Source organism: Choloepus didactylus, chromosome X (genome assembly GCF_015220235.1).
Source record: "Choloepus didactylus isolate mChoDid1 chromosome X, mChoDid1.pri, whole genome shotgun sequence".
Lineage (NCBI taxonomy): Eukaryota > Metazoa > Chordata > Mammalia > Pilosa > Megalonychidae > Choloepus > Choloepus didactylus.
Genome location: NC_051334.1, coordinates 955781 through 982381, shown reverse-complemented (window position 1 = coordinate 982381; position 26601 = coordinate 955781). Strand labels below are relative to the sequence as shown.

Genomic DNA, 26601 nt, shown 5'->3' with positions numbered 1-26601 from the left:
TCCAACAGGTTAGTCTCTACCTACAAGCAACACAAAGTTACTGGACAGTTTTAAATAAGGGATAAAATGAGCCAGTGTGCTCTGGAATAAGTCAGTCTGGTTTTATAAGGGGGGTAGAGCAAAAGGGAGATGTACAGCTGCTGCGGGAAAAGAAAGATGGCCAAGTTATTGATGGTCTTTCTGTACCCTGCATGGGACTTTGGGAGTGAGGAGAATATCTCCATCTTGAACCTCTCCTCTGAAAGATAGAGCTGAATTCACACTGACTCCACCTGGGGGTCCCAAAGGCAATTCACGCTGTGCCTGGATGTCGAGGTCCGTGCAGCTTAAACACGGTTTGTCCTGACGGTCAGCCCCCATGCACCTCTGTGATTCTCTCCTTGGTGTCGTCCCCTCTGTACAAGTTACAGACACACAGTCCTGGGGTCCTCTTGGGCTCCTTCCTGTATCTCCTGTGCTCCACACACCACACACACATGCTTCTCCTATGCTACAAAGTTTTCTCTTACCTCACCCTTACTGAATTTGTTAACCCCCTCTGACATCCAAAAGGATAGCCCAAATGTTAACCTGGCCAGGTGGTCGAGGTTGAGGTCAAGATCATCAGTATTTCAAGTCAGGTTGATAGCATGTAACCCATGATATGATGTGATGAGAAGGGCACTAAACATCTGTGGTCTGCTTTCTCAAACTCATAACTTCTGTCTAATTATAAGAAAAACATCTGACAAACCCAGATTGAGACATTCTGCAAGATACTTGCCCAATACTTCTCAAAACCATCAAGATCATCAAAAACAAGGAAAGTTGGAGAAACCGCCACAGCCTGGAGGAGACTAAAGAGATGTGATAACCAAATCCAATGTGGCGTCCTGGATGGTGTCCTGCAAAAGAAAGAGGACACGAGTGTAATCCTAATAAAGCCAAGAGCCTTTTCCATAAAATGGACCAGTGTTGGTTTCTTGGTTGGGACCAATACATCATGGTGAAGTAAGTTGTTAATGCTGGGAGAAGCTGGGTGAGAGGTATGCAAGAACTCTCTGTACTATCTTTGCAACTTTTCTGTGAATCTATCTTATTCCAAAATAAAAACTTTTTTTTTTCCCAAGAAAGAAGCCTTGATCCTCATATCTTTGATTTTGGAGATAATAGCGTCACTCCCATTTCGGAGGTAGTTCATGAACTCCGGACTTGTTGAGTCCCACGTATCCCTTAGGACATTTGTTCCCAAGCTTTAGTGTCACTCATGTTCTGGATTGAATTGTGTCCCACCCCATCCCCACACACGTGTTCAAGGCCTAACCCCCGTCCTGTGAATATGAACTTATTTGTAGCCAGGGTCTTTGAAGGACGCCATTAGTTAAAATGAGGCCAAACTGGATTAGGTGGGCTCTTAACCCAGTGTGTGTGCTGTCCTTATCAGCAGAGGATATCTGGATGTAGTGAGGGAAAGAGAGAGATGGCCATGTAGCAGAGGCAGAGATTGGATTACACCACCACAAACTAGGACCACGGATTGCCGAACACCTGCCTGAAGCCAGGGGTGACACAATGGAACAGATGTTCCCATTTACAAGGAAGCACAGCCCTGCCAAGGCCTGATCTCAGACCTCCAGCCTCCAGAACTGGGAGATGATAGGCCTCTTCTGTGGGACTGTTACAGCAGACCTGGAAAACTGGGAGCTCCAAGAAACCAGAAGCATTTGGTATCTTGTATGCCAGCTTCTCTCACACCTAAAATGGCACCTGGCACACAGATGGAACTAATTGATGTTTATTCAATACTGAATGATAAGAGTCATCCGGGCAGCATCTTTTAAATGCTCATTTCCCAGCCAAATCCCTAGAGATTCTGATTCAAGACATCTTCATTGGGTGCCAGGAATCTGCCAGCACCCAGGAAATGCTAAAATGCATGGTCTGAAAACTACACCGTGAAAAATTCTGCTTCAAGAATTCATTCTGGTCACCTTCCCTGGGTAGTTGCCAGCCAAGATGATGATCTTGCCACTTCTGAAAAAATAGTGGCTCTTAGTTTGTGCTATTCATAGAGCACGGTGTTCTGGTTGTCTTTAACATAAACAAGCCTTCTATGTAAGCGGAGGAACTGTGCTTAATTACAACAATGGTTAGATGAATGAAAATCTATGAGCATAAACGTGAATGCAGAATTTAGAACTTTGGGTAAGCAGGCAAGGCCCCAGGAATGGAAGGGACGTAGTTTTCCAACCATAATATACATACATAAGCCTATGGAAGAATTCAAGGCTTTCCTGACACAAATTCAAAAATTGCACAAAGAAAAGCATAGGAATAACAGATTAAAATAAGGGATTATTTTAGATAACCACAGGCCAATTATCAAATTCAACTAAACAATGATACAATACTATTATCTAACTGAAAGACCTTATCCAGGTGTTGCCAATTATAATAATTTTCTTTATAGCAAAGGGATAGCCAAGATCCTGCTTTGCCTTTACTTGTCCTATGTCCTTTGTTTTTTGTTTGATTTTTTTTTTTTTTTTTAATAATCTGGAAGAGTTCTTGAGTCTTTCTTGATATTTCCTGACTGGATTAGTTTCGTAGGGTGGCTGCAACAAGAGATCAGCAACTGGACGGCTTAAGAAAGAAGAAACTTATGGTCTGGAGAAATTTATTTTTGCTGAGGGTTGGAAGTCTGAAATCCACGTGTTGGCAGGGTCAGGCTCCCTCGGAGCTCTGTAGAGAAGACTCCTTCCTTGCTTCTTCCAGCTTCTGGTGGTTTGCTGCCCATGCCCACCATTCCTTGGCTTGCAGCTGCAGCACTTCAGGCTCTGCCTGAGGTCACATGACCGTCTTCTCCCATGTGTTTCGGTGTCTCTTCTCTTCTTTGAAGGACACCAGTCATGTTGGATTAAGGGCCCACCCTATTCCAGTATGACCTCATCTTAACTAATTCCACCTGCGTTGACCCTATTTCCAAATAAGGTCCCATTCTGAGGTCCTTGGGGTTGGGACTGCAGCATATCTTTTTGGGGGACACACTTGAACCCATAATCATGTTACTGATGTTTTTGATGAACACAGCCCAATTGCTTTTCCAGAATGCCTTCAGTTTGGGTTTGTCTGATGTTTATTTATGAATAGATTTTTGAATTGCTATTTTTTTTCAAAGTTTACTGTAAGTGTAGGTATCACTTAGCTTGAGGTACCAAAGGGAAGATGCATGGCTGAAAAGTGGGGGAAAGCTTTCAAGATGAATTTCTGATTTGATATAAGGTGAATGATTTTGGTGATGCATAAAAGGGTTCCTTAGGGTAGGAGTCTTTCTCCATTCTACCTGTACTCTAAGCTCAGAGCAGAGTCGGACACAAGGCTAAAATTTATCTTTTTGTTTTTTAACTTTTCATCCCCTCCCCCTTTTTTCCCCATGCTTGCTGGGAGAAACCAAGTCATGTCTCCTATAGGATGTCCACAATTTGCTAATAGCTTTTTCCTAATGTCCTTCAAAGTGGAATTTCCCTCAGCAGAGTACTTGATAGACGGGTGACATAGCTATCCAATCCTGGGCCACATTCCAGAACAATTACTTAAACAGATGCTTTGTAAGCATTTAGAGGCCCTGCTTAAAAGTCAGCATGGGTTCACTGACTTCACATTTGCAAAGATCTTCTTGTTTCCTCTTCTCGATGCAAGACTGGCAGTCCACAGAAGTTGTTGTCATTTTATATCTGGATTTCAGGAAAGTGATTGACAAAAAGCTTCCCATTTGTCCATAACGATAGCATCCAACCATCTCTCAAGCCCCTCTCCCATGCCAAGAATTTTACAGTCACCATCTGGATTCCTTCCATGATCCTGCAAATCAGAGTTCTGGAGTCAGGAAGATTTCCATTCAGATCTCAGCTTCTTTGCTGTGAGAACTCGAGTGCATTAATTAACTGCTCTAAGTCTCAGCTTCATTATCTGGAAGACAGGGGCAATTATAAGACTTGTTTCAAATAGTGTTTGTGAGGATAAAATATACTGAAAATTAAATGCAGGTAAAAATCTTAATCTGGTGCCTTGTGCATAGTAAATTCTCAGTAACTGCTTGCTATTAGTTATCACTATCCCCATTGTACAGAAGAGGAGACTGAGGGTCAGAGTGACTATCTAGAGCAACGTCTCCCAGCTGCAAGATGGGGCACCAAAGTCATTTCCATACTACCTTGCTACCTCCTTGTGGACAAGCCAAAAGAAAATGTGAGCTGGAAAACAATATAATTATACATATTTGCTTCAAATTGAATAAATCCCAAGCATCCTGAAAAAATGCATCCATGTGAAAGCTGGATTGTGGTCTGCCAAACACTGCTACTGGTTCCTTACCAGCATCTCACCTTTGTAGAAAATTGGCTGAAATGAAGAGGACATGCTTATCAAATGTGCATATAGATGAAAAGAAACTGCTCCAGATAATAATGTTACTAATGCATTAGGATAAAACGCACACAAAGAGATTTAATTAAAAACTTAAAGTTGGAGTTATGTGAGATTTACCAAATAATAAACGCAAATGTGTTCCTGAAAGAACAACTTGACCAGCACCAGGTAAGAGCTAGGTGAGATGTGTGTATTTGTTTCTGCAGTCTCTTGGAGTCAGGCTGAGAAATCATTAGAAGAGCTAGTGCTAGAGCTGCTGGGACAAAAGTTGTGTCATGTCTTTTTCCCAGACAGCCGCAATGGCTAACTCAGAAATATTCTTCAAATGGTGTCCAATAGCACCACCATGAAGAGTTGTCCGCCAAATTATTTTTCTCTCTCAGTCACGTAGAAGGACCAGCATGTTGTAGATGGATCTTTGGGAAGGCATTGCATTTCCCTGTGAAATCTTGATTTGTGTCAGATCCAGACTCTCGGCAGTCACATCCAAGGGGCTTTTATGACAGTAATGGCACCCGTGAGCATTGGACAGTTCACGGTGAAAGGATACAGCATCCAGAAAAGGACAGAGGAGGTTGACTCCGTAAAAGCTATTCCTGGCTGTGCCAGCTCAGGAAGGGCGACCGGAAATCATACAGAAATTACAGAGAGTTTCTTACACCAGTGGCCCTATAATTAGCCTTGTAGAGGAATCCTGTCTTGTCTTTTAGATCTAACTGAAACATCCGAGTGCTTGAACTGGGCACCCACTGTTGAACTTCAACTCCTCTCAAAGCCCTGTGAGAATGCCATTTCATTTGCTCCTCTTTGCAAAAGGACCTTACTGTCAGAGAGCTCCAAGGTCTTTGCCCGTCTTGTACTAGGAATGGCCTTTGCTTCAGAGGAAGATCTACAGTTATTCCCAGAAGGGTATGGGACAGAGGAGAGGGTGAAAAGAGCAAGAGAAATGTCTGCTTTCAAACTTTGCTTTTGCAGTAGCTCTCTTACTCATCATTTTGATGATTGTGAAAAGCTGGGGTTATGGAAGGAGACACACTACTCTACCCATGGGTGAAATTTAAAATATTTTGGAAATGCATTCCTAATTTAAAAAAAAAAAAAAGTCCATACATTTATATTTTTCCTCTCTTTAAATTTGAATGAGAAAATTTGCTAATTTAAAATTTGATCTACCTCGCATCTCATGGGCTATACGAGCCCACACAATAGGACTGTTGATTTCAATATTATTTCTTAGCAAGCAAGAGAAACTATCTGGAAAATGACTCGAATTTGGATGGAACGACTTCAGAATCTGTTTTCGGATCATGGCACTGGCACACCTAAATTTCATTTGGTCATGGGTCTCCAAGGACCATAGAATAGATTAAAAGAGAATCTATTCTTTATGCTATTCCAAGAACTTTGGAGTGATGACACCACTTATCAACCCAGTACAAAAATATACACAGAAAGCTTTGTATTTTGAACTGTGTAGGTGTTGACAGAATGCTCTGTTCATTTAATTTTAGTGTTTCATCTTCCTTAGACTATGATATTTCTGATATAAAACATTTGGGGGGTGTCCTAAAAATAATGCCAATGAAGGGATGTGATACATTGTGCATTATAAATTGAATATTTTCTTGACTTGAGCAAAGGGGCATTTGAGGCTTTCTCTGGGAAACTTTCTTGTTGTATTGGCCAAGGTGTTGGTGAAATGGCTCTCAAAGGAGTCCAGACTGTGTGGTGAGACAAGAAGGATCTGAAAAGGAGTTGGGAAAAGGATTGCGATAGCTGGAGACCATGATCAAGATGGTGGGGATGGCGAGAATGGAGAACAAGTCCTGGGGGAGAGAAGGAGGGGAGGCAGGAGCACCAGGTGAGAACTCCAACAGGTAAAGTTCAGGAAGGGAATGTCCAACCCAGGGGCAGTGTAGGTCCTAAAAAAATGGGTGTGAGTGTGAATGGGGTATCTGACCTTGACCAGAGGTGAAGGTCATTTGGGACAAGAAGGTTGAATTGCTGTAGGTCTAGATTTCCTTCTCCAGTCTATTCTTTATAATCACCAAAGTAATCTGGCTGATTGCAAAATCTGGGTTGTTCTCTGTTTAATAAATGCCATCTTGGCCTCTTATTCCAACTGAGAAAAATTTTTTGGTCTATTTATATCTAAACATGACTATTTTTTCCCTAGGCTGGAAAAAAATGATGGCTTTGAGGTAGTTATTTGTTTGATTATTAATGTTTTCTTAGGTTCTGCTGTATTCCAACTGATAAATGACTTGGGAACACACACATGCATCTCCCCATTTTATTTATTTCAAAATCTGACTAGCATTAATGAAAAATACAATGCATAGGGGCTAGAGGGAAAACGAGTCACACATGTGTTTTAAATCATAGGAAAGCTATAATTCAGTTTACTCTTTTAAGTATTTTGAGAGGATGTCATAAACCGTGTCAGTATATTGCAGCTGAATTCTGTTTCACTAAGTCATTTGCGCTCTGAAATCTCTGATGTTTCTATAATTGATAAATCTTATATTCATTTAAAAAACACACTAGAATTACTTTTACTTAAATTTGAACTTCCACAGACAGGATTTGGATTTTTATTTTTTTAAGTGAGCTCAGAGACACCACAAACAGACGTGAGCTAAGCCAGCTGTGCTCTCCCAAATAGCCAGCCCACGGTGTCATGCCAAGAGAAATTGTCGTTTGAAGCCACTAAATTTTGGGCATCTTATTATGCAGCAAAAGGTAACTGAGGCAATAAATATCCTCTCAAAAGAAGTGAAGAATTCATTGCAAAATATATCTATGCAAATGCTGATAAAAATAAAAACCCTAAATTTAAACCTAAGCTAATTTAGAAACTGCAATTATACACTAATATTTGCTCTGTTCTTGCTGGTGGAAGATAAGGCACAAAATTATAATTTTTTTTCTGTCAGATAAAGAAAACAAACCAGTTCCTCAAATAAACAATTTTTTCTCTTGATACTAAATTTTAAGAGGAATTTATGTTATAAACAGTTTATATAGCAGCTAGGTTAAACGAAATACAAAAGTTATTTGTATACACCTGATTCTAAAAAGAAAGAGTTAAAGAGGAATCCGAGAGAACTAGCCTAATGTAAGAGGGGTGAATATTTCTTGTGAAATATTTAGATAGAGGAAAAAAGCTTAGAGAATATGGAGTATGGGTAGTTAATATGCCACTTAAACAAGTTCTCCAATGTATCTTAGTCTAATTGTGTTTTTGCTGGGAGTTGTATAATAAAGAAGTTCAACATTGCACAGTCTGCCCACAAATGCCTTAAATAGAGTTATTCCAAAAGTGATGGAGCTGATATTCTCCTATTGAAAGAAGGATCCTAATTTGTACGTTTGTCAAAAAAGGGAAGTCGTTGCCAACTTTGCACACACACACAAAAAAACGGACCTTCATTTTTATCAAGATTTACCTCACGAAACTCGAACAACATCATATGCAATTACCCAGTTGAGACTTATATGTGTGACTTAGGGCAAGAAGACCCTGTTTGGGCTTAGAAAATATTAAGTGTGTGGCTTACCTGTTGATAAATCCAAATATAAAAGAAAAACTGCACAGTGCTTGGGATGTTCTCGTTTTGAACATCTTGCTCTCCCTGGGGTCCTGTCGGGCTGAATTAGACGTGAAATACATCCCAAGTAACATGCACTCATATCCACTTAAATGGTAAAAAGCTTCTGCCCTGCAAAAGTGTTGTATGTCTACATAGGTGTCGTTGTGCTGTTCCTTCTGATGATTGTTTTACACCAATTTCAGGTGCTCTTTGAGTCCACTGATTGCATAATGCTGCAATTCTTCAGCCCTCACGTCCTTCCCGACGTGACTTTGCAGTATCTCCCAGCAAGAGGTAGAGGGTAATTCTCCAGCACTTGATTCTGAGTCCACCCTTGTTCACTGGTTTTGTCAAAGAAGGGGTGTCAGCACCTGTGACACAAGCAGAGGTTTTTATGTCCAGGAGCTTCTCTCTGCTCTGGCTGCCCTGCCTCTGTGCTAAGAGGGTATCTGAGCTATCCTGCTGTAAGATGGGAGACCCACGGGCCTGTTCCCTCAGCCGATAGCCAGGTAACCGCCAGAACTTCGCTGAGCCCCAAAGACAGCCCAGCCAAACCCAGCCTGAATGTCCAGCCCACAGACACAGGAGCTAAATAAATCCATTTTATTTTAAGCCACTGAAGTATGGGCTGCTTGTTACATGGCATTATTTTCACAGCATGTAACAGTTTCATAAGCATGCCCTTGCTTGATTGACAAGACATCAAAATCACCCCCATCAGAATAGAGAAGTATATATGGGTATTACTTTTTGCTGTGGAATGAAGGCATGCATTCAATCCATCTTTTGATAAATTTTTTAATATAAGAAGGTCAGGGTTCAATTATGTTTCATTCTATTGGAGACTAAATGCTGTATTTCTAAGATGAAAAGATGATCAGTCTTTGAGGTATGCTTGTATTTGTCCATCCTGGTCTAATATTGATTAAATCAACACATAATAGCAGAAAATTTTTTTCAAAAATCCTCAAATAGCTTTACTTACACTGGGATATTGGTCGAATGATCAAAACTGACAGGGTCCCTGTGATTATAGAACTTACATTCTTGCCAGGAAGATTAAAGTGATATAATGGACATTGGCTATAGAATGTAGAATCAAATGGAGGTATAGCATGCCTAACTTTGGAGCCAGAGAGTTCTGTGTTCAAATCCTAGCATGAGAGTTTATTGGGCTTGGGGAATTTTGATAAGTTACTTAAATTCTCTAAGCATCGGCTTTCTCATAACAAAATAGGGCTATTAATGCTCCATGTGAAGGTTGCTTAGTGAATTAAATCAAATGTTATATTCAGAATGCTTAGCAGAGTCCCTGGCAGATATTTAACTGTTCAATAAATTATAATTATTAAGACTGCTTGCTCCTCACATAAGACTGAAAATTTAGGAGCTGCAGTTTATTGAGAATAAAATTAGTGTAGAATTCTGATAAGCTATGCAGAAAGGTAATGAATTACAAATTTTGTGACATAGAGTTGACTCTTTTTTGAAAATGGGCAGATTATTTTTTGATTCATCTTAAGTGACTCATGCCCAAGGAATCTGCGGCCAGCCAGCAAGGACTGAGGTCTGTCGTTGGAAATGGGATGTGAATACCTTAGGGGAAAAGCGGTCCCCCAGAACACTTCAGCAAGGTTGATTAGTCATCCAAATTACAATGCATGGTGCAAAAACAGGTGCCAATGCTCCCCAAATCACCAATGATTTTGGAATCACATGAAAACTTTAGTAACTATTAAAGCATCAACTCTGGTATTTTCTTTTAGTTACAATACCAAGGATAAAAGTAATTAGGGAATAGGGAGAATGTAGACAATATAGGAAAGTGAGAACAAGAAAAAATAGAAATTTTCTTTTCAGAGCATAAATGTTTTGGTATGTTGCCTCCAAATCGTTCTTCCTTTTGACATTTAAAGGAGAACCACAAACTAAATTGAAAATTACTTCACAGAAACTCAATACATTTTTTTTTCTTTAAAAAAAGGAAACAAGGTGTTATTTCACTGTTGGTGACAAAGGATGCTGAACAATGAACTCTCAGATTCCAAACAAAACATTTCAGTAAAATACCAAAGTTATTCCTGGCACCCTTAGAATTGCTATAATAGACCTTGACATTTTGAGTCCTTGTTCTACTGAAAGGTGAGAGAAAAATGTGCACAGTTTTTGACATAAATAAGATTGTTTTAAACGTCCCTATATTAGTAGGTTGAAAATATGTTGATAAAACTACTGCAATATCTTGAATAAAAATGAACAGTACATTTTCTGGTTGATCTCTCTCAAAAAAAAAAAAAAAAAAAAAATTAAATTTTCTTTGGCGTTTGAGCATATGAGCACTCCAAGCTATTTATGCTATTCGTTGGGTGTTCAAAAATGACCATGGAATGCTACATGTCAGAATAATCCTTGAATCCTTGTGGTGGAATTTAGTGCATTTCCTGATATCCATTCTAATTAGGCACATGAGGGTGTCCAGAGCCCACATTAGTTATGGATCCAATGGGAAATTGGGTGCAATCCATGGTGACCCTAGCTGAGAAGGTCACTGAACAGCTAAAGGGACAATTGCCCTTTTAGGATTTCAGATTTACTCGGTAGAACTATTCTGTGCCTATGGATCCAAGTAGTTACCTTGCACTGATGTGAACTTCTGAGGCCCCAAAAAACACAGCATCTTGCCTGGGCCTGGTATGATCTGGGTCACACCAAACACTTGTGGACCTCTAGATGGGTTGTTGACCACTCAGCTCCTCAACTGCCTGGCTTGTGGTGTGTGTATGTGCTTAAGTGGTCTGGGGATGGTGATGCACAGCTCAACCCACTGAGGGCCGAGCACATGTTCAGGTAGATAATGGAAAATGCTAGTGAATCACTTCTGTGACCCAGGATCTAAGTCACGTTGAGAAAAGAGATGCCTACTTATCACCCCCATCACTGAGCCTTGTGGTGCAGGAATATAAAAATGACTGAAGAGGATCTTGCAATGAATGAAGCACGTGCTTCCTTTAGGATACTGTGTAGAGTTAATTTCCGAAGAAATGCCAGAATACAATAGGGTGATGAATCAGTGTCTGGCCATTCCGTAATTCTTATGGGGTAGCCTGCCAGATGAAAGAGGAAGTCCTGGTAGAATTATTGCCTTAACTCAGATTTACAGATAGTAAAAATACAGAGGAGAGACCCCAAATCATCAGCATTCAAAGCTTACATCAAATCACGTCATAATCATCATAGTTTTTCTAGCCAATAACCATTTTCTCACCACGTATGATTAAGCACATACTTGAGTCTCTGTTCATTTCCTAGCAACACATCGTGATTATGGCAATTCCTATTCAGAGTCCACTCAATAAATTTGAATTTCACTTTTCCTGCCTTCACTCAGGTAGATAATTGATTTCCAATACAAATATACTAAAATTATGAGTAGATACTGGTGCCTTAATGGGATTTCTCTCACCACATTGTTTCAATAAGGATCTTGATGTTTTATTTCCAGCGTATGCTAATTGCAGGTACACAAGGGTCAAAGAAATTTGGTGGCTTCACGTTCCCCCAAGTTTACATGGTCTCAACATTGGTCACCTATATTTTTTTTATGACTCCTCCTAATGGAATGCTTTCAGCATCAAGGGGGATTTTACCTGTGCTCTGGACAGGTGCATAGAGGAAGCCGGTGAACACAGGTAGGATAACATCAAGGCTCATCATAAATTAAGCGTCCAATCTTTAAAAATATGAAAAGCAAACAATCATATTGATGAGACCCTTTGTGGAGATTCCAGTTCCTTTTTTTTGTCCCATAGTTTAAAATAATGGGGATTAAACAGGAAATATGTGGGAAACAGTCATTCATCAGGTGGGCTGATTAGAAACTGCTGTCTGCGAAGTACTGTAACAAGTGGAGGTGATTAATCTAGAAAAGAAATGACATGATCCTGCTGACAAAATATTTGAAAATCACAACGTCGAAGAAACAAACTTATCCTGTTAACTCCAGAGGGCAGAGCTAGAACTCATGAGCAAATATCACAAAGAGGCTAATGTAAGAAAGCAATGAAAAATATTCTAAATACCAGAATTCCAAATATTATGCTATTCTAAGAGATTGATTAATATAACCACAATTTATATTCAGATGACTTTCCAAAACTATTGAAGTTTTATTCATTGTTGTATTTCTACTACCTTCCGCAGTGCCTACAGCATAGGAAATATTCAATAAATATTCTTGACATTATTATTGTTGTTTTAATGATTAATTTAGGGCTTCCCAAACTCTTAATGACATATCATATATCATTGCTCAGTTTATTATTTCCCATATTAAGCATATTCCTGATATAGTAGGAACTCAGTATTTAAGTGAATAACTAAAAAGGAAAAAAGGCAATTTACTCATTATTATCTGATGGTTGATTAAAGATAAAAAGACATCAAAATCATGTAGAGAGAGCAGGTATAATTATATTAGGAACCACTGTGAAACAATCAGTAGTATTGAGCAATGCATTTAGTGCTGATGGAGCTTTCTGGAAACCAAAGCACGCATGTTGCCAACTTGTGCTATCTGCCAGAAAATGTAGACATTGACAGAGATGTGAACTTTATCCCCCAAAAGAGGCTTAGGTTCTTCTACTTAGATAGATTCTGGACACCAAGAAACACCCAAATGACTTTAGGGCTACATTGGAATCCAACAGTATATGGACATCCATGACTTATCACGTGGAAAGATTTTTCCTTAAATGAGTAGATGCTATTGAGAAAGTAGTATGTGATTAAACAAAGATTTTTGAATGAACCTATTGAGGTATGTGTAAGATACCCTGTAGACCCCATTTGGGTATGGGTAAGCTGATTCATAGACTCGATTGGGAATGCATAAGTAAATCTTTAGAGTCTACCGAGTACAGGGAGGCTACTTTATAAACCCCACTGGATATGGGTGAGCTAGTCTATAGACTGCATTTGGTTTCATTGTTAGTCTGTAGGGTCTATTTGGTATCAGTAAGATAGTCTATAGGCTCCATCGTGTATCAGTTAGCTATCTTATAGTCTCCACTGGGTATGGGTAAGTTAGTCCATAGACCCGATTGAGTACAGATAAGCTAGTCTATAGTCTCCTGTCATGTACATGGTTGAATCTACCTGTGAAAGAAATACGCAATTGAATGTGAGAAAGTGTCAGGATGACTCAACATTCTTGCAGCACCTGAAGAACAGAAAAGCCTCTGAGTTCACCGAGAATGTGCTTGAACTCTGTTGGCAGTGCATTGTCATACGAGGTAGAACACAAAACGGGGCAAAGGGAACAATCTGCAAACTGGTGCTTGCTCACCAGTAAGCAGAACCACAACCAGCTCCTAACTTTCCTTCCGCTGCAAATAACAACAACAATAACAATGATAACGTTGAGTGATTATGAGAAGTCCTTTGGCAGTTGGAATTTCAGATGAATTTTTCAGTGAATGTGTGATTGGGTAGAGAATACCTCTTAGACCTTGAAATAGTTAATGCTATTGGGAGTTTTGGTAAAGATCCTTGCCTGGATGATGTAAAGAATTTTGGCAAATAATTGAGATGGTTCTAAGGAAACATACTGTTCATTATATGGCAGTCAAAATTTTTATGTGAGTGTAAATTCAAAGAGGTTTAATGCAAATTTAAAAAATAGGCCACTTCTTTAGTGTCAGTAATATACCAATGTATTTTTAACAATATATAGACTGTTTTGATAGATATGTTTATAATATTAGTAATTATAACTAAACAACAAGTAATGACTTCACAGTTAAGAGTCATACATATTTAAAATTTTTCTTATATGGATCAATAATGAAAAATCACAATTATTTAGAAATAGCCTTTCATTATAACTTGTTAGTGTTGTTAGTGCTTGCTGACTATAGTAGTAGTGTTAGTATTTTGCTTCTTCGAGACTATTTTTCCCTGAAAAATCAACTAAAATCAAAAATATTAGATGCAGTGTATGTGAAAAAACTATATTAGGTAATTGTCAGGGTCTCAAGAAAATTTAGGAAAATCAGACCATTTATCTCCTATCTTCATAAATGCTGCTTAGTAATTTAGATTATGTTCCGCGCAAAGGCTGGTTGAAATGACAAGTTGTCTACACTACTATTCTAGAAGGATGTCATCAATTGTATTTTAGACTACCCAGTTTCTGTGTTTTAAGAAGCTCTAATCATGTAAGAATTCAGACACGACTGGTTGGTAACGATAGTCAGGGATAATTCAGATGGGGAAGATATCGTAAGAGGATTGGATGAGGGCTTTGTTCTATCCTGTCCTCAGCATTCACACTTACACTACTAAGCAGAATGTTTAAATTTTCAGTTGAAGCTCTATTACCTTCATGTTTAGTGGACATTTGCGAGTCTATGCAGTCAACCCTTTGAAATAATTTTAGAAGGAACAAATAATAAATTTCTAAGGCAGACAAAGACTTTGACAACTACCAAAATGAATGCTAACCAATGTCTGAGGCCTTGGTAGAAACTAAAGTGTCTCAGTGTTTCTGGTGTATTTAACAAAACATATTTCTCCACTTTAAAGAGAAAAATGAAAACTCCAAAGACATGATCCAGGAAAAACAATATATTCTCAATTCCAATACAGCAAAACCTTTTTCTTGACTTTATAAAAGGGTTTTCTCTACACACTAAATTCTTTATGGAACAAAATTTTTATTCCATTTACTTACTGCAGAGAGATGGGAGTTGTCTGAACTATAGTATACCTATTATGTGTTGGAATTAGGAGTCTTTTAGGGAATTAAAATAACCCAGGGTAGGAGACTTGTTTCATAGCTTCACTGAGCTCTGACAGATCAATTTAATATTTGAACATCATTACATTGAACATTTTTCATGCAATTTAGGGGTCTCATGGTATAACAGGGGTGTATTCAGGACTTGGACTTTGGAAGATAGTTAAGAGAAACCATTAAGGATTAGGTATAGAAGGAATTATAGTGGTTAGTAAAGTAGGATGGAACATTCTAGAACATTCCCCCACTTTTAAAGCTACCAAGATCCCAAAGATGGAGTAAACATTGCTACAAACTTGGTGGGCAGGTTTAGATAATGGTTTCAGAGCTCACATTTGTATATTTTATCCAATATGTACATGGAAGGCATAGACAAGCTCATTTCTTTTCCCAACCGCCTTTCTCCCCATTGATTCCCCGGGTAGAATAGAGTGTAGTAAACAACATGGAAATCATTGGAGGAACTCAGAACTGACTACAGCTGTTAGGCACTTAGAATAAGAACTCCTCAAATAAATGATGCTCCCTTTCTCCTTTTCTCTTCTCATCTGAGCAAGAATAAAATTGAGAGATAATTGGAAACATTTATGCTTTCTCAAACACAGAGACACAAAAGGCATTTTATGCAAAATGATCATCCTCATAAACATAAAGCAAATACATCTCAAGATCATTTTGATCTCCACTAGTTTGACTTAAGGCACTCTGATTAAATATTTCTGATATTTAAGAAAATAACAAGTTAGAAATTTCAAATATATTTGAATTCATCTTACTGGTTCTGGGACTGTACTTAGAAGTGTGAAAACCATATAAAATTGGCCTCCCAAAAAAATGAAATGAAGGGTAAAATGTGGAGGAATTAAAATTTGTAAAAGTGATTTCTACAGGACTTCATTTTTTCTGGACTTCCTCATTCACAGTCAGTTACACAATTTGTGACATGGTGTTTTTATTCTCCCACATATAAGAACTGAAGATCTCTATTACAGAGTAATTCAGCCAGATGACTTTCATTTGGGACCATTTTTAGTAGATCCTCCACATATAATAGTATATGTAGGTAATGAGAATTTTTTTTTATTGGAATGATGATACAAATTGTAAGATTTATCCCTGATAAATGCATTCACCAATCTCAATTAATGGATGGAGATACTGAATTTTTTTAATTTTCATGAATGTATAGGACAGTAGCCTTCTTGCCTTCAGCCAGAGTTTGAGGATTATTTCAATCCAAGAAAGTCTTTTCTATGAATAACCAAATGGTCCTTTATCATTATCATCCCACACCTAAGGTATTTCAGGTCCAATAGTCAGTATTATGACAGTTTTCCTCTGAACTTCCTTTTCCAGATACTTCATATGTCAAGAGGAATTGAAGAAAACCAAGAGAACTGCTAAGTGGGATTCAACTTCAAGGATCATAAACAACAGGTACTTTTTTGGCTGTTTATCTTTATACTACTTTTCCAGGTGAAAACACTATTTCTAGTGAGTAATTATAATTATTCATACTAGTTTTCCAAGTTTATGTTCCTTTGAAAGTTCTTAATTAATGAAGCAACCCCTAAACAAACAATGGAATCACAGATTTAAAAATTGAATTCTGTCTTACTAGTTTAAATTTCCTTAATATTTGTTACTCACATTTCAGGTTAGTGGGCTTTTGTTTCTTTTCTTGTCTTTATTGTTCTCTCTCTCTCTCTCTCTCTGTCTCTTTAAATTCTGGATATTAAAGTAAAGATTTGAGAAGCTCAAAGTCCTAAAACAACATGGTGTTTAAATTTAATAATTTTAGGACTTTCTAAGATTGTTGTAGAGCTTAATTTTTATATAATCTTGAGAAATAGTTATGGATTTCAATTATTGGATAACAATAGGTAAATTAAAACAGGTCATTGATTCATCAGAAATGGAAATATATTTACCAATTTATTTCACTCTTTGGTCTGTGGACAAGAATCTGAGCCTCCCGCCTCATATTCTATCTGGTTTTGTAAGGGTAAATATAGAGGATGTAAAACAAACTTGCTTTGCTTTATCTTTGTTCTTTAATAATCTGAGATGTGAAATGTTCACAGGACACCTTTCTTAAATTGCCAGCCATATGTATTCATTGCAGTCCACATTAAGTATATAAATATATATATATGTATACCCTAGAAAGTAAGTGATAAGATATAAGATTTTTACATACATAGTTTATCTTCAGGTATGGAAGAAAATTTTTTATTCCACATCAGGTTTCCAATTGGCAGGGTTTAAAGTAACTATTATTTTAGTAAAGTGCTTCCAACGAAATTCACACTTTTTGTTGATTAGATGACCTGTGGTTTCCTTTGTTTTCTGCAGCTTAACTAAGAGTAGGGAGGTAGTATAATAAAGCTACTGAAATCCTGTTTAAAAATGGAAGGGCTAAAAGTAAGCTTAGGAATAAAAAAAAAAAAAAAAAAAAAAGTAAGCTTAGGGTTTGCTTTGTTTTGTTTTGCTTCTTTCAAAGTCACATAACAACGTGGACCGTGTATTTATCTAGAAACCACCAAGTAGAGCATCTGGAAACTTGAGGATGGAAAACAATCCCAAACCATATCCTATTGTGAGAAGCCAAGATGTCAGATGTTTCAAAGAAGCACCTGCTCTTTTAAGTGTAATAAAGTGTCAGATTGCACAGCCGTTATTCAGTAATAACTGACTGCTGAGCAATCAGTTAAATTGCTCAAGTAATGTAGCAAGTCTAAGAAGGCAATTTACTATTTTGAAAAAAAAAGGCTGAAAATGCTCAGAGTGTGTTTTACTTTCCTAGCTGCCAAAACAAATACCATGAAGTGGGTCAGCTTAAACAACAGGAATTTATTGGCTCATGGCTTTGAGGCTAGAAGTTAAAAGTCAAGGTGTCATCACGGCGATGCTTTCTCCCCGAAGACTCTGTCGTTCTGGGGCTGGCTGCTGGCGATCCTTGCTCCTTGGCTTTTCTGTCCCTGGCAAGGCACATGGCGGCCTCTCCTGGCTCCTCCTTTCTCTCCCGGGTTCCATTGAGTTTTGTCTTGGCCGCTCCCTGTGGCTTTCTCCTGCTCTATGGCCTTCCCTATAAGGCCTTCAGTAATAGGAGTAAGACCCATCCTGGTTAAGGTGGCCTCACCTAACTAAAGTAACCTCATCAAAAGGTCCTACTTACAGGGGTTCACACCCACAGGAATGGATCAACTTAAAGAACATTTTTCTGGGGTGCAGACAGCTCCAAACCACCACAGAGTATAGCCATGAACTGTTCCTCTCATTTGTCTTTTACGTGAGAATAACATTCCAGACGTGTTTGAAGAAAAGGTATTCTTATAATGCTGGATTATTTACTAAAAGATTTATTAAAAGACAAGGAAAATATGGAAAAATAATCTCAAATATTTACACTAGATTTAGTTCATTTCTGTAGGGATGTAGAGAATATAGATGTCTGTTTAAGCTTTATACTATTTATGCCCAGTGTGAGAAAAGGATGAGTGTGTTCGCATGACGAAGATAGTTATACAATCAAGAAATATTCATCATCCTCCTTTCTACTTTTTCTTCCTTTAGTGCTAATAAAAGTTTAGGTGAATTTTTAAAATATAGATTATTTTTTCTTTCTTGCTGCTATCATCATTTAAAGCTACTTTGGGATCTTTACTATATGTAATGGAGAATCTAAAATAAAAGATAACTCCACTTAATATTATTTTGTCTACTTGAGAAATACAACAGGTTACTCATGAAAGGAACACTAAGTGGTAATAGCATCTTACTAGGAAACATTATTAGTTGATGATTGCATGAAGTGTTCATTTCTGACACAGTAAGGAAACTTGTATCCTTGCTGTACTCGTAATTTAACTTAAATTTAACTCATGATTTCATGTTTTGAACAAACCCTTGCTTAATTTCTGGCACTTCTTTTCCCCCACTGACAGCTGCTCTCTGGCTGCTATAACTATCAGTGCATCCAGTGATGGTTATGGGAAGTAATTCAGGGAAGTCTTGATTTGAGAATGGCTAAAAAGCATTTAGTGAAGCAACTTCTCCCTGTAACTCTTGAAACATTTAAAAGAAAATAATAATGTCATAGACCCAGATAATTTTTATCATATCATTTTTTATGTTTTAATCATATGCACAAAAATTGGTCTTTTGTGGCAGATGTGAATTTTGACTCATTATTAAACTCACTGAGAGAAGAGGGTTTAAGGTGCAGCACCACCTGAAACATGTACCTGAAAAGCACGTGAGCCCTGACAGCTCTGAGTGTTTTCCTGTGATGACGCTAAGCATTGGCAGAATGCAATCACAAATCCATGTGTTGTTTCCTTTTCTTTATCTTTTGCATGCAATGCTTTTATTTTAGATGTGCCAGGAAAGCTATTTCAGAACTGACTACTTTAAAGCAAGCAGCTGTACACAGATAACAAAAGAAGCAACATCTTGTTATAGCTCAGCACATAGCATCCAGAGCAAACGGGCATGATACAGTTCTTAGTTGTGCAGAATTAAAACCGTATGAATAATATACTACGGGAAGGGAAATGAGTGGGAAAAAGGTGGGGTGAAAATGGAAAGGAAAGGCCAATGTTTCCTAATGCTATCAAATTTCTCAGTTGATAGCCCCATCCAAGTGCTCTGAATATAGTGCATTACAACAAGAAATGGCGAGGATGGAAATAACTCATCTGTATACCTGCTCAGAGATATCAAGGCAGTGCTTGAAATTTTAGTTCTTACAGTAAGACACGGTCTGCTTCCTGTGAAATAATATTTTTAAAAATGTTATTTGCCATGCAGAGTTTGTGTCAGAACTTGGGGTATGGATTGTGGTTCTCCAGCTGGGATCGTTTGCATTTACTTTTCTTCCTGAGCCCTCGTTCTGCCTCCAGGGGCTCCCACCCGCCTGTCTGGTGTGGCGCCATCACTTATACATAAGGGTGAGCAGCATTTGGGCTCTTGGGTCTTTACCACTTGATCTCACTCGCTCCCTTTTTTCCTCGGTGCATGTAATTTCCCACCTCTGTCAGCCAGACAAGCATCCTCCAACCCCGTCCTGGCTGTCTGAGATCTTCCCTGGACACAGTGCTCCAGCCGGCGCACCCACGGTTGCCACTCACTCCCGGCTCTCTTCCCCTCCCAGTGCTGCTCCACTTGAAAACCAATATTTGGAGCTTGCATGTGTGAGAGCTCATCTGCCGGCCGCCTGGATTTGAGCCCATTTGCTGAAGTCTGCTCGTGTGCCTAAATTAGACAAATGTCCTCTGCTCATCTTTAAGCCGATGATCCTACAGAGATGGCACATTCTCTCAGGAAGGCTTCAGAGGAAAGCTGAGTCAAGACAGCTTGAGATTTCAAGGATTCCAAGGTTTTATTAGGGTACCTCGATATACAGCACTTACACTTGCTCATAAAGAGAGGGCTTGAGAGTCCTTTGAGATGCATATGGGAAGCAAACAGTTTTATTTACCAGTCTCCATGGTAGCTAAAAGTGATCCAAACACAGAATTCCCCCAAAACAAACACTCACAATTTATTAATGTTACATAAATGTGTATTGTTAAATAACAATAATTCAAAATAATGATTGTTTGATGTTATGAAAAGATACCCTATAAAACTGTTTGCTGAAGTCACAGATATTGAAAATATGCACAAATGGCACCAATGCGTAGCTTTTGTGTTGTTAACATCAGAAAAGCATGTAGTGAAGTATTTGATGAAGATTTTTACAGGTCAGACCATCTTCAGATGCTTCCTCCCCCAGGAGTGCCCTAAGGGGTCTCACGAGGACCTGGCTCAGTGAGCCGGAGCACCCACCCAGCTGTGCATGGGGCTTGTCCAAGATCCCGGAGCCATGACAGTCAGGGTCAGGACTGCAGGGAGCTCCCATCTCTTGGTGCTGGAAGTCTTTCCCCTGCATTGCCCAGCTGCCCAAGGCTTAGGATTCGGTATCTGGTCCTGTATGCGAATCACTCATACTTTCAACTCACATTTGCCATCTGTTCAGTGCTGGGGATGCATCTCAGCATGGAAACAGGATGAGAATGATGTAGAAGCAGCGACTCGTTCCCAAACCTGGCAGGGTGTCTCCGGGAGCTGGGCATCTGCAGAAACACTCCAGTACTCAAGCTCCAGGCCAGGCGTAATGGAGTCTAGCGCTGAGCAGAATTGCAAATCAGGATGTGGAAATGGGGACCTGGGTCAAGATTTGGGAAGCACGTGCCTCTGTTTACTAACTGAACCTGCCTGTGGTTTAACTAATCCTATCCCCTCAGCTATCTCTTCCATCCATTCTAGCTGTTGCCTCCTTATCGAATCAATCTCCATAATCATTACATGGGCTGAAATAATACAGATTTCCAGTCATTCTGCTTATGAGAATGTGGTTGGGCAGCCATCCCTGGAAGAGGCTGAGGGATATCCCTAGTTCTAGAAGGCAGTATAATACGTCATAAGAGCTGGGCTTTGGGTTCAGACCCAAGTTCAAATCCTGCTGTATGTCCTTGAGCAGATCAATTACCTTCTTACTTTTTTCATATACTAGCTAATATAAATATGCTTATATCAGAATACTGCTGTGAAGATTAAATGTGCATTAAATGTAAAATCTTTTTCACAATACCTACTCAATAAAAATTAGTATCCCACAAATCTCCATCAGAGAGGGGAAAAAGTCAGCTGATGCCCTCTGGGCCAGTTTGGATGTATTATGTCACCCAAAATGTCATGTTCTTTGATGCAGTCTTGTGCGGGGCAGAGGTATTAGTATTGATGAGGTTGGAACCTATTGATTGAGTGTTTCCATGGAGATGTGACTCAGTCAACTGTGGGCAAGACCTTTGATTAGATAATTTCCATGGAGGTGTTACCCTGCCCATTCAGGGTGGGTCTGAATTAAATCACTGGAGCCATATAAAGAGCTGACAAACAGAAGGAACTCAGAGCAACCAAGAGTGACATTTTGAAGAGGAGCTGCAGCTAAGAGAGGACAAAACGCCCCAAGAGCAACATTTTGGAGACCGCCATTTTGAAATGCAACCTGAGAGCAAGCGGATGCCAGCCACGTGCCTTCCCAGCTAACAGAGGTTTTCAGACACTATCAGCCATCCTCCAGTGAAGGTACCCTGTTGTTGATGCCTTATCTTGGACACTTCATGGCCTTAAGACTGTAACTTTGTAACCAATAAACCCCCTTTGTAAAAGCCAGTCCATTTCTGGTGTTTTGCAAAATGGCAGCATTAGCAAACCAGAACACCCTCTACTCTTGAAATACTGAGAAACATATTTTATGATGAAAGTTAGCTCTGACCTGTATATACTCAAGTGTGTTTTGCAACACTTGTGTATTTGGATTATAGATTAGATAGATAGATAGAGATGGATGATGATGATGATAGATATAGATAGATGATAAATAGAGGTAGGTAGATGATTATATAGATTGATGATAGATGGATAAATAATACAAAGATAGATATAGATAGATGATGAGATAAGAGACGATTATTTAGATAGATAATAGATATAGTTAGGTGATGACATAGATGATCATATAGATAGATAATAAATAGATTGATGGTAGAGAAAAATGATTGATAATAGAAATAAACATACACACATATATCAAAACTTGACAATCATCAGTATATTCACGTTGTTTTTGCTTGTATGAGTAAACAATTTGAACCAACACTGAAGGCTCTTTTACAAATTTTTTTTAAATGACATTAATGAAAGTTCCTGATAAATACTATTTCCTGGTCTTTTGATTTGAACTTACATAGTTCTGGGTGACAGATATGCTTTCCTTCCATTTGTTTTATACATATGCATGGTTTCTGTGCCTCGGTAAAAATGCCAGCCATGTATTTTCTTTTTTCCTTCTGTGAAGAATTTTTGCAGAGCTGTGAAGGAAATATAGAAAATAAAAGATAAGCTACTGCATGGAATAAAATCCATAAAAAGTGTTTCCCTGGTATTTCTACAAGTAACATCAGCTGCCTCTTTCTGTGGAGTGCTAAGTTTATCACTTTGATGAACAATTCTACGAACCACCTTCCAGTTCCACTCTGACAGTGTAGGAGATTTTACTTTTCAAGTAGGTCATAAAACGCCCCATTTATAAAACACTTTGCTACACTGTACTGTGCAAAGGAGAACACGTTAAAACAAAGAAAAGCCTTTCTTAAGGAGTTTCATATTTAAAGCAGCACAGTGCAATGATTTGTTCTCAAAAATCGGCCTTGCAGAATTCACAGTTTAAATAAAAGAACAATATCAAGAAGAATCACCCCCAAATTTACCACACTTGGGGGAGACATCTACTGTCATGTTGTCCCAAAGTGGAACCAAATCCAGATCTGATTACTGTTCTAGTAGCAGTTAAACCAAGCTAATTATCAGTACTCATACCTATTTTCCCATACATTAGCCAATCAGCCATCAGTGAAATATTGCAAAGTTAATTTTATAGTGTGATAATAAACACCAGATAGGGTAGATGTGATTTGTGGCAATAGCCTGCTCGAGGGTTTCTCAGCGTCGGCACGATTGACATTGGGGCTGGGTCATTGTCTTTTTTGGGGACTGTCTAGTGCATTATTGGAGGATGTGGAGCAGCATCCCTGGCCTCTCCCCACTAGATGCCAAAGCACCCCTCCCTCTGGTTGTGGCAACGAAAAATGTCCCCAGACATTGCCAGATAGCCCCCCAGGGAGGGGAAGCAAAACTGCCCTTGTTGAGAACCACTGCCATTCTCGACTTGCTGATTTGTCCACGGTTATTTTAAAGTGCCCCAGGTGACTCCCATTTTCAGCCCAGTTTGAGAACCAGCAGCCATAGGTAGCTGCTCAGAGTTCAGTCACATAGCACTGGCCTCACCTGGAAGCTTGTTAGAAATGCAGCATCTCAGAGCTGTGGATCAGAACCTGCCATTTACTAGGCCACCTGGGTATTGCTGCATGCATTCAGTTTCAGAGCACTGCTCTGGCTCGGGTTCCTTCTCTTCTCGGAGAAGACCCTCCAGCTCCCAAGGACTGCTGAGCAGGTGAGCAGGTACAATGCAGTCCTCCTGCTGCTTTCACAGCAGATTGGCTTGGGGAAGATGTCAGTCTGGCGAAGGAGGAAGCAATGGATGGGTGGGTCAGCAACAAATCAGACTCTCTATAGAGTTTATGCTCCTGAAAGACATTCCAAGAGCTGGTTCCTGTTGGATGATGTGCCAGTTTGGATGTATTATGTCCCCCAAAATGCTATTATCTTTGTTGCAACTTTGTGGGGGCAGATGTATTAGTGTTGATTAGGTTGGAATCTTTGAGTGTTTCCATGGAGATGTGACTCAATCAACTGTGGGTGAGACCTTTGATTGGATAATTTCCATGGAGGTGTTACCCCACCCATTCAGGGTGGGTCTGAATTAAATCACTGGAGCCATATAAAACAGATGACAAACAGAAGGAACACAGAGCAGCTGCAGCTAAGAGGACAAAACACCCCAAGAGCAGCATTTTGGAGAACGCCATTTTGAAATGCAACCTGGGAGCAAGCAGACACCAGCCACGTGCCTTCCCAGCTAATAGAGGTTTTCCAGACGTCATCGGCCATCCTTCAGTGAAGGTACCTGATTGTTGATGCCTTACCTGGGACACTTTATGGCCTTAACACTGTAACTTTGTAACCAAATAAACCCCCTTTATAAAAGCCAGTCCATTTCTGGTGTTTTGCAAAACAGCAGCATTAGCAAGCCAGAACAGATGACAAGAAGCAGATCCATGGAGCAAAGTTGCATGATCGTGGAGGCTTGAGTTCTGCAGATCTCTCCGCCCCCTTCTTCTGCGACCTGCTTTACAGATTCCCTTTGTCTCCAGGAGAGCTGTGGTCATACAGTGAATCTGGTATTCTTGAGTTAGGGTGAGAGGGATTCTCCCCTGGCAGCTAAATATACCCAGCAACAAAAATTGAAATCTATTTTACGCTAATAAAGTTAGGGAGGAAATGTAAAATAATGGTGTAGTACACTCTTCCATTAAGCTTATAATGAAAATTCAATAATAACACATTTTCTGCTGGTCAGACTCTTATAAAGGGCCATTGGATAAGATGCTTGAAGAGCCATCAAGTTAAATATCTACTTTACTCTCTGCTATTGTTTTTAAAGACATCTATTAGGACATAATCCCAAAGGAGGAAAAGGAGTACTGACAACAACTCAAGTGTTAGGGGAATGAGTAAGAAATTTTGTTGCATAAACTGAGCGGGATGTTATTCTGCCATTGAAATGACAATCCCTAAATTTTTATAACATTGAAAAATGTTCATAACCAATTAAGTGACAAGGCAAGAACAAAATTTTATCCATGTGAGATTGCAATGGTTTATGTACAAGGAGAAGATTGAAGTGAAACATTAAAAATGAGAATTGTTGATTTAAAATGAGAATGTAAGCATTTTTAGATTTTTGTTTTTATAAGGTTAGATAATAGATAAAACTGTGCACACAAGCCTATCATCTCTCTGTCGTTTGAAAAATCCAGGAGACCACAGGGCTTCTGGTAAAATTTTTAGCTGTTATTGTTTCTTAGCAAAGTATTTTTAAATCAGCTAGAAACAAAATGTAAAGGGATGGTTTCAAGCATACCTATAAGAAATATAAAATAATTACTTTGTGTATAAAACTGGAAGTGTAGGGGGGATTTTTAAGATTTTATTTATTTTTTTAATTAGCAAAAGTGCTGATGTGAAAGAGCTTGGCTGTGGCTACATTCACAGCCCTGCTGCAATTAAAATGACCTTGTGTAAACTACAGAAACCCTCCAACCCTTTGCTTCTTTATCCATAAAATGGGGATATCTGTAAGAGTAGTGACACCAAGGTATTTGTTTGAATTAAATGAACCATTTACATAGAGAGCTTGATATGGTCTTGGGCAAATTATTAGCGTTGGATGCATGCGAATTGTCATCCTTATGATTGTTTTCATGTTCATGTCCACAGCAGGTCCTTGTGTGCGGCAGACAGTTTCATTATCAGTGCCTTATATTTTACTCTGTTTTCAATGTCAGCATTATATTATGTTACATCATAACATTTATTATAATGTTAAATCATGTCTATTTGTTTATTATTTATTAATATTTAACTATCATGCACGCTTAATAGATTTCCATATTATAGAGAAGATTTAATGGAAGTAATGGAAGAATATCTGTTGGTACTTGAATTGGTGTCTAAGATTCTGGCTTGATTGGACACAGGCAAACGAATCTTCTTATTAAGAATGCCTAATTGAAAAGTCTATCTGTAAACTCATTTTTTATTAATTTGCACTATGATTTTTTTCAAGTTTTCCATTATTACATTTAGATGACCTAACCTATTTAAATTACTTATGAACTCTGGCGATCCAAGTCCATCATAACTTTTGATGCTATTTTTCCCCCATAAATGCATTCCTGGAAAATTAAAAGCACCCAGTGCTCAAAGCAGGACACATTTTAATCCTTGCTCAAGTAGAATTTTACAATCAGCATTTTAGTGGTAAGTGCACCCATCTCAGCCTAAATGTATTTTAAATATTCTTACTATATCCTTGATTAGGTTAATGAGAAAGTTATATTTCTTTCTTTAAATATTTGATTTTAAAGAACAGCTTCCATACAAGGTGATTTAATTAGATAAAAAGTGTTAACTCTCCTTGCTATTTAAGTTAATGTCTGAGTTTATAATTGAAGTCAGCAGGGAAACAGTGTTCAACTAACTGAAATTTTATTTAGCAACACAGGTGGAAATGCC

At 38.7% G+C, this 26601-nt stretch overlaps 1 protein-coding gene across 3 annotated transcripts in view; it reads left to right on the top strand.

Moving 5' to 3' along the window:
* STS (steroid sulfatase) overlaps positions 1-26601 on the top strand; it is a 646106-nt gene that overhangs the window by 396883 nt on the left and 222622 nt on the right. For all 3 annotated transcript variants that reach the window (XM_037821492.1, XM_037821493.1, XM_037821494.1), the window contains exon 12: positions 16153-16233. The gene's annotated coding sequence lies outside the window, so the exon portion shown is untranslated. The remainder of the gene's footprint in view (positions 1-16152; positions 16234-26601) is intronic.